Source organism: Trachinotus anak, unplaced genomic scaffold (genome assembly GCF_046630095.1).
Source record: "Trachinotus anak isolate AG129_WGS33_773 ecotype Australia unplaced genomic scaffold, CSIRO_AGI_Tana_v1 ptg000025l, whole genome shotgun sequence".
Taxonomy (NCBI): Eukaryota; Metazoa; Chordata; class Actinopteri; order Carangiformes; family Carangidae; genus Trachinotus; species Trachinotus anak.
This window is the reverse complement of record NW_027273876.1, coordinates 5,765,683-5,775,339: the sequence shown is the minus strand read 5'-3', so window position 1 is coordinate 5,775,339 and position 9,657 is coordinate 5,765,683.

Here is a 9,657-nt window from a genome sequence, read left to right as displayed (position 1 = left end):
TAGCTTCTTGTTACTTTACATATTAATATCTTAAATTCTAAAGGTGATCATTTAAGTATCACTATCCATTGATATGGAATACAAGTTCCATGGTAATACTATAAAAATAAAAATAAAATTTGATAGTACATTTCCAATAATGTACCATCACTGTAAAATTATACCATAAACCATGCCCCTGTGTTTCTATGGTAACACATGATACTGTACTATGTTATTGTAAATGACCATGTGCAACACAGCTAGCATTAAATTCATATTTATTGAATTCAAGCAGAAGAAAAACAAGTGCACATTAAACTTTAATGTAAAAATGATTTAACTTTAACAGTTATAAATGATTTATTATTTTTTTATGAATACCTCTTACCGATTTTGACTGTGACTGAATTCATTTTTGTTTTTTTATTTTTGTTTATTTTTTTCCTATTCCATTGCCTGCCTCACTTCAAACTGCCCACAAGCAAATTTTGAATTCATGCAGTCTGGTAATGAATGGTAACATGAAAAATGTTGTTATAATAGTAATACAGTTCCAACATAAATGATTAACAGGCTGCGAGTCAGGCATAGCTGTGGTGACTGTTGTATTAAGTTCCATATTTTTACATTTTGACTGTAGGTACATTTTACATTTTGGTAATGCCACATTTACTATGTTAAATCATCTGAATACTTCTGCCACCATCACCTTACAGTGCCCTTGACCTAAAGACCGGCCAGTAATAAAGATACAGATTTAAACAGAAATCTGTGTGACCTGTGACTTTTACATTTTGATGTATGGCGAGAAGACGCGCCATTAAATCTAAGGCTTGTCACATGGATGACTGACTGGTCATCACCCCATACTGAGTGTGTTGTGCAAACACCTCATGACTCAGAAATGTAAATTATGTAAAATGCCTCGTTGACATATAACAATGAAACTGTGATGACCTCTTAAAGCACATTCTTCAAAATCAAAATCACTTTTTAAACAGACAAATCTAAGATACATCAGTTCATCTAATGTACAGCACAGTATCGGCCAGGCTGTAGACCGTATAACAGCTGGACTTGGCCTAATCTGCTAACCACATTTTACAGCACATACCACATTTTAGGCAGACCTGTGGGGTCCTGACAAGGCTCTGAGACAAAGAATACGCCTGGCACTGACCATGGTTCATAAGGAGGCCCAGACTTCTCCCTTCACAGCGTGACTCCCCTGGTCTGCCAGTGACACGGGAGATGAATGACACTGCTGGCTGGCCAGCGCTGGGTGTCAAAGACAAATGAGAGCAAAGCCCACCAATCAGGGACAAGACGCCCCTGTTGTCCACGGGGCAGTGGAGGAGTGAGTAATTTGTTACAGGTTTGAATATATCACCAGGATTGACGTGAATGTAAGTGGAGTCAAAGCACAGAGATTGAGGTCTATATGGACTCCAGTGAGCTCATTGTGTATGTTCAACATGCCGTGGGAAGGACTGGGAACCATTTTTTTTTTTTATTATAAGACGGAAATTGAAAAATTCAACAACTCATTATTTAACTTAAAGAATCATAATTTAAAATCAGTTAGCGGCAAACAGGTAGCGGCACATTGTGTTCCCAGGTTTTTCTTGTTCAAGAACACACACAACATGACACACCGAGACTTTCATGACACAGCCTCTGCTTAAACTTTCACAAACTTATACAAAGTCTTCATAAAAGCTCAGCTTATAGGCACATAAATGAGGATGAGTCTCTGCGAGAGTACGGTCACATCCCACTCTGCGATGATGTGTATATTCCTGAGGACATTTATGACTCTCTGTAATGGATTGTGGCCCATTAAAGATTCCCTAACTGTTCCTCTTTATTGCCAAGCAGATTTGTGTTTGGCACAGATATTTTCGCTTGAGAGCAGCACGGTTTCAATTAAGTGCTCAGTTTCAAGTGCCTCCTAACCTCCACAGTTTTAGTATTTATCATTTGTGACTTTATTTTTTTCACATTTGATGAGTAATAGTTACCCACCCCCAACCCCCCACTCCTCCTCTGCCTTTACTAATAATAGCCCTGTTATGAAATAATATTTATTTTGTATTGATTTGGAAACAGAAATGCTTCCCAATCCACACCACATTACTCACAATTTCTCTCAACCAAACAAAGACCTGCTCTATTCACTCATTTGCTCAGTCACTCAAGGGCAAACACCCAATTTACTTGCACTGAAACACACCTTCATGCATGCATGCAAATATTGTACCCTCATGCACATAGACATCCCAGAAAAAAACACACACACATGCACACTGAGCACAAAGGCCATTCATCTGTTTGTTTATATCAATAATTTCACATAATTACAACTCTGTTTTGTCAGGGTCTGTAGAGTTGGAGAGTACATGCTTGCTCTTGGCCCAGAGTTATATTTCTCATTCCAGGAGGGAGGGGGGGGTGAGAAATGGCGGGTTCATGAATAATGCCTCTTGCCGTTGGCATAACAAGGACAAGATTAATCCCCTCGCACAAACACCAAGCCCTTTTTCTGATTAATTTCACATTTATAATTTAGTAATTGCACAACTCAGACAGTTGGATATACAGCTAATGAGATTTACACATGCTCTTTGGACCGAGGTCTTGCTCAGCTGTAGATATTCTTTGCACTGTGCATATGGGAGTGCACCTTCATTCAGAAATGTGATTTGAATTTTATTGTAAATTTGCCGTATTACTATCAGTGAGCTATTTGAACACATACTATTAAGTATTTTGTTCATATATTAGTATAATGTAATAATGACCATATAATGTTTTGGAAATTAAATTTGGATTAGTCTTTTTATTGTAAACAAATTCCGAGACAAGATCAAAACCAACAATGAATCGTCCAAAATCTGTGTGTCCAAAGTCAGCTGCTGGTTATTTCTTTGTGCCACACAGCTCCATTGTTGTTCAAAACCTATTAAAAATAAATGAATGAGCCACAGTGTGACACTAGGTGACATGTTCCTCCACACTAATGGACACTGGCACTGTAATTTATCTTTCCAAATGCACTGTCCTACTAGGGCACCAAATGTGTATTAATACGCTGCTGAAAATAGTCCCCAACAAACACACAATTTCATCCTGCTTCAAACTACAGTGCCCCGCTGTTTTAGAAGATGACTGAGCCAGTTTTTAAAAACTGAAACTATTTTTTTTTAATCAATATTTAAAGATTTATATTTACTTACATATTATTGTTTTTGGTCTTTTCATGGGATAAGTTGGCAATAATAAGAAAAGAATAGTGCTAGCCTTATGCTAACATTTGAGCCATATTTCAGCCTTTAAGTTTGAGACTTTGCTTATTATCAAGTGTTTTTGTGTGTGTTTCAAAAACATGAAAAACACATATTTACTTAGTTTCTGTCAAGGAAATCCAGTTCTCTGTAGATGTTGCTAATTCCAGTTTTACAGAGAAGAAGTTTAAAAAAACAGTAAAAATGTTATAATCCTGCTAAATGACAAGAAGGAGTTTTTTCTTTCGAGTGTTTTGATTTGTGGCATCCTCCTACAGTCCTTGCTGCTAACACTATGTTCACACCACATATGATAAATGGCAGCGATCGAAACATGTACCATGTTTGTTGGCAATTACGTCATCGGACCCTCAAGACAGTTATATGACAACAGAGTTGGCCATGTGAGGGTTAAAAACACTGTTTATTGAAAAGTTCAGTTAAGGTTTATTTAACTTAAACAATGAACTTTCGTGACACAAGGCTTCAGTGTTCAGAAATCAGAATCACTCAGTCATAATTATGACTTGGATGTGCTATTAAAATTTCATAAACTGGTGGTTAATGTTACTCAGATATGACATGAACATGACCTAACACTATGCCTGGAAGGAAAGGGCTCTTTTAATCTCTCTTTTGCTATTCTTTTAAATTGCCTATTTGAAATTGAATTCGGTTTAACATCTACTGGACATTCACGGTCAAACACTTATGGGCATTAGAGATGGAAAAAAACAAGGCACATGAAATATGGAAATGGAAATATGGACTTTCACATACCATCCATACATCTAAGTCAAGGCAGCGAGCATTCGAGCGGCAGCTTTTTTGGCTCTGATTAGTCCCACATTCTTGTCAAAGTAGACGTGTTGTTTTTATTTTCATGCTCCAGCAGAAGACAGGGAAGCGAAGGGAGAGGCAGTTAAAACGACCATGACCAGAACCATACGCCGTAGCTGTGACTTTCACTGCCTCTCATATCATTTCAAAACTGTCCAAAAAGCACTTCTCTTTGGACACTTGAACCAGTTGAGCAGGCTTTCATCTCCTGCTCTGCCTAACAACCCTCGTTGGTTCTGTCCAATCTGGATTTCATTCCCCTCTCTGTCTCTCACACTGAATAATGCCTTTGTAGTCACTCCCTTCCCATCACACACACCCTTCACGTCCAATATTTAATATGTACCAAGTGACAAGCCAAGGAAGTAACCAAGAATGTTATACACTAGTTATTGGCCCTGAGAACCAATATGCAGGTTAAAAGGTCGGACACTTTTCCGAGCTGTGAACCAGCGTACGAGAAGTAATCATGTCTAAGAATGTCATTGTCAAATTCACAAGACTGTAACAAGAAACTCAGTTTCAGCTATTACCCCAAAGGGACCCTGTTAGTGCCAAAGTGGCATTTTTACCAGCATGAAAGTGAGAAAGCCAAACCTACTGACTCACAAATAGACTGTGAAACTGAAATGTGAAATACATCACCTCATTGCCGAAGCCTGTGCGCAGCCTTACGGGTGAGCAGCATTAATGGTGGCATGTTCCCATCTTGCACATCTGGTTCACATGATCAAACAGGCCATTAATTCTACTGTTTCCAAAAGAGGGAGCGAAATGGCTTAACTTGTAACACTTGGAGGTTAAAGGTACAACCTGTGATCCCAATGTAAACAAAAGTGTTGCCCAAAACAGAACCAAAACACGGGATTAGAAACTTCCATCACTTTCACATTGATAACAGGTCCTTAAGCACATGCACTGACAACTAAATCTAAATTATCAACAATCTGTGGTCTTGTTGAAGAGTTGTACACCATTAATGTTTGGTAACGCAGCCCCATATCCTTAATTTTGATCAGCTGACAAACAACAAAAAAATCTTAATTGCTTTATTATTTACTATACTTTCAAATAGTTTTCTAATATTTCCCAAGAAGGTTCCTAGAAACTATGTTCACCTGGTACATGTCCAAATAATTTATTCCAATCAATTCTCAGTGTAACATAACTGAACATCCTGAACATTAATATAGAGAATATTATCTATATAGAGAGAATAACAGTCCCAATAACAGTTCCAAATGAATGAATAATGGGTGAAATATTTACTTTTGTTTAAGTGGAGCAATTCTTTTAAATAAATCCATATTTTGTCAATTAATTGTACCAAAATACACAATTATTCCTAGAAAACAACAAACTACAGACCAAGAGATTTCAGCATCACCAGAGTTTTTACTTTTGCTTCTGTGAGAACAAACTCTACAATTATACGTATAAATTCAAGTCAAGTCAAATTAAAGTTTTTAGATTTGAGGGATCATTTTGGTTGATTTTATTTTCATCAGTGAACATTGTATTTGCCAAAGTAATTGGTGAGATGAAGAAACATGGTGACAGCAGTCTGACAGGTTGTAAACAAGCCAAATGTAGCCAAATTATCTGAACCACTTCATCAGGATTGCATTGAAAAATTGAGGTTAACAGGATAAATAATCCTCCATTGCACAGGCAAACTGCGCAATGAAGGAACCTGCACAATTATGGTGGGTAAAGTAGAGTTTGGGTAATAATTTTACCATCCACCAGCCGTTGGCTTGTTAACAACCTGTCTGATTGTCTGACCACTAAGTGCTTCATGCCCCATCTGACTTCTTTTTTTAGCAATTCCCACATTTCAGTATTTCACTTGGTGAGTACAATGTTATCAGGATTGATAGAAACAATGGCCAAAACTATAAAATAGAGCCCAAGTTCTCATAAAGCTGAACTCATAAACCTTTAGGCTGCATGTGTGGAGTTTATGATGTTGAACTGCATGTTCATGACTTGGAGAAACTTGGGAAATCAACCTGGACAGAGAGAAAGGAGCAGGATGTTGGAAAGACTGAGGGATGAAGGAGAAAAAGTCAGAGCCATGTAAATTGTTTGGAGATCTTCTTTTTTTTTTCTTCGCTAACAAATATTTAAACCTAATTAAGATGAGCAGTGTGTGGGAGTGAGCATGAGACAACCACAGAGGCTGAGAAAGACAGCTAATTTTCCAGGAAACTTAATCATTGGTAACTCACATCCGTAAACACATCTGTGGGTATCACTTCCCAGCCCGGGTCCAGTCTGCTTGAGAGAATATACCACATTTAATGGGGATGCAGGGTATGGTCAGGGGCAGGAGTGGTTTAGAGGAAATGGCCTATGATAGTGTGTCCTCATTGACTTCTTTTGTGAGTCAGTCCCCTGCTGAATGAGAGCACAATTTTAGGAGTAGACACATCATTAGCCTGACGCGGGGACGGCTATGCTCCACCGCATAGGACGAGAATATGTCAAGGCATGATGGACCACACATGTTGCTCCTGACCTACAGTGTACAGCATGTAGAGCAGCAGCAACCCTTTTGTCTTCACGTTTTTGCTTCCCTCCTCATCTCCAAAATGCCCTTCCCCAATGCCCTTTGCAGCAGACAAAAACTAATGGGATTCAGAGGACAACTGCAGCAGCCGTGATAGACAGAGATTTATATAGAGGGATGAGTTGGGAGAGTGATGGAGTTGTCTACTGCAGATCCAGTCCCCACATCTGTCCGGTTCTACTTGGCAGCACTTCTGAGCAATTCAGTTGGGAGAGAGATATGCAGGTGTTTTTTTTTTTCCTCCACAAACAGATGCATCAAGCTAAGCCGAGCCAAGCAGCAGACGGACGGCAGTGTCAGATGCATGAAAAGAAAAATGTTTTGTTCAGGCCCAAGCTGTGCATTTGGGAGAGGCGTGCTTTTAGAAAGTGTTTAAACAAAGTGGCTGTTTTGCATTTTTTGGCAAAACAGTCCATCCTCTTTGTTTTTGCCTTCACAGTGGAGCTGAATCACCTGAGGCCCTTGGGAACAGAGAAAAAAAGTTTTCATATTTATGACGCTTTGGATAATTAAAATACACAAACATAGCTGCTCTTCAACGTGCATTTTTTTTACCTCGACAAGTTCTCCAACCTAAATAACAGAATCAGTCTGTGCCTTGTAAAATTAGCCATGTTTTTATGGTCTGTGCCTGTATTGTTTATAAAAATTACAAATGATTCATGTGAGCATTTATTTATTTGCATTTGTGGTTAAAAAGAAATCAACAAAGAGTGTTAGTAGTTTTTTTCAAGCCTAACCTACCTGAGAGGTTGTGCGACATTAACAACAGCAACACACAACTTCCACCTTATCCTCTTGTGTGTTCAGACCAATGACTGTATATAAAGATGGATGACATCTTTATATATCCCGATGGCTAGCTCCAGGATAGGTAAGAAACCCCGCCCCCTCCATGTTAGCGGATTGATGTCTGTCCAAGTTGTCATTTTTTATTAGTTATTTGATGCCATAAACAGGAGTGTAACACCATGATTGACAGCTGTGATTGACTCGATACCTTGATACTCCACCCCCAGATCAACTCTGGCTTCAAATAATGTCACCAGTGCCAGATAGTGGTGTTTGTAAACAGGATATTTTGGTTTCATTTTTGTGCAGTGGGACGAAGTGGAGATGCCTCGTCCGTCCTTATATACAGTCGTTGGTTCAGACTGAACACAAAGTGATGTTTCACCTTAAAAAAATACTTATTACCACATGTGATGTCACTTGAGGGGGCGTCAACTGGAGGGGGCTGAGGACTAAAAGTAATCACATGCTAGCATCTAGAGGCTACATTAGCTCCTACTAGGATAACACACCAGAATCTCCAGCTATACTATTGATGGTTAAGTTGCATTGTGGGTGATGTAGCTGACAGGTTGTGATAAGGAACAAAAATGTGTGGTTCTGCTGCATTGACTTTGAAAAAAAATAAAAAAAACAAACAGTCAACAATCATTGACAGACTGTACTATAGGGGTGCAATGGTAATGCAATGTGGTGGAAAATTGTTATAAATACTAACATTATAATGTGTTTCACTTTCATGCAAGCATTCAATATGGAAGAATGAGGGTCTTGTTAATGGCAGAATTCTCATTTTTGAACCAAACTTTATTTACACGAGCAAAAAGTGAACTTAAGCTCAGAAAAAAAACTTTTCTATGTCACTACAAATGGCTGGACACTGTGTTTAACAAAGCCAAGAAAACAGGACAGGGTCAGACTAGATTTTTCAAATTTTTTTCCCAGCACTTCACACCCTCACTGCGTACGCTTCTTGCAGCACTGTAGGTCCAAAACACAGACTAGCTTTGTTCTTTAACAATGCTTCCTGCCCACTAAATCTGGAGGCCGCGACCCAGCGAGATGCTTCTTCTCCATCCTCTGTTTTCCAGCTGGGTTACAGTGGGAAGTCGTGTAACCGCCTCAGACATGTACCTGGCTCTGCTGCGGGAGAGGAAGCAGGAAATACTTGCCATAGCAGGGCTGCTTTGTACCCTATGGGAGATAATGGGCACCGTGCAGAGAGACAGGGATGCACCCCAGGCCATGTTCCACATCAGCACATTGCGCCCCATCCACACTGTCTGGACAGGAAGCAGCCTTTACTGTCATCACTGCGTCCCTGCCTTTATAATCATAGAAATACACTCAGCCCAGACAAAGTAGTTTGTTGTGTGAGAGTCTGGTGTGTGATGTGAAAACAAATTGAATAATGTTTTGCTAATCAGCAGGAGATGTACAGGAGCATAATAAACCAATAAAGGACATCAGGGTTTCATTATCTCCCACCTGTATCACGGACAAAAAAAAACACATCCATGTAATGAATTATAAATTCAGTTTGTGTTCCACAGATTACACCTTGACCTGATCCCAGCCTTGCAGCGAGCGCCTGTACAGACTTGTCACACAGAGCTGTCAGATGACTGTAATCCATGCACTGAGCTCATCAGTGTTACAGCAACAACAAACAAATCCAATGAAGAAAACAGCTGCATCCCAGGCGGCTTGCGCATGCTGCGTTTGCAGCAGACAGACTGTGCTCTGGTCTTCCTCCAGGGAGAGATTGCATTTTGGAAACGCCATTAGTGCTTAGTGTAAACAAACACAGGTGATATCAATTCAGATTTTCATCAGAGTACAAGATCTGGATCCCTTGAAATGCACAGTATATGACAACAGCTGTCTCACTGTTTAGTCTTTGCTCTGCATGTTTGGTGTACACATGATTATCTCTCAAAATCTGCACTGGGTAATTTTTTTAATTATTTGCTTTTTAATGTGTTGACAGTTTAGTTCTTGACTAGTTTAATAAATCTAATGTCAGCCACGTGCAGGTCTTGTCCAAACAAGGCTGTTGGATAATTGCTCATTTACTGCTTCTGTATTGCTTGGTGTTTTTCATGACCTTAAGGTTAGAGATAGAAGAGATTACTAGCACATACTTTTTTCATCTCAAATGGCAGTAAAGATTCCACCTGGAGGCTC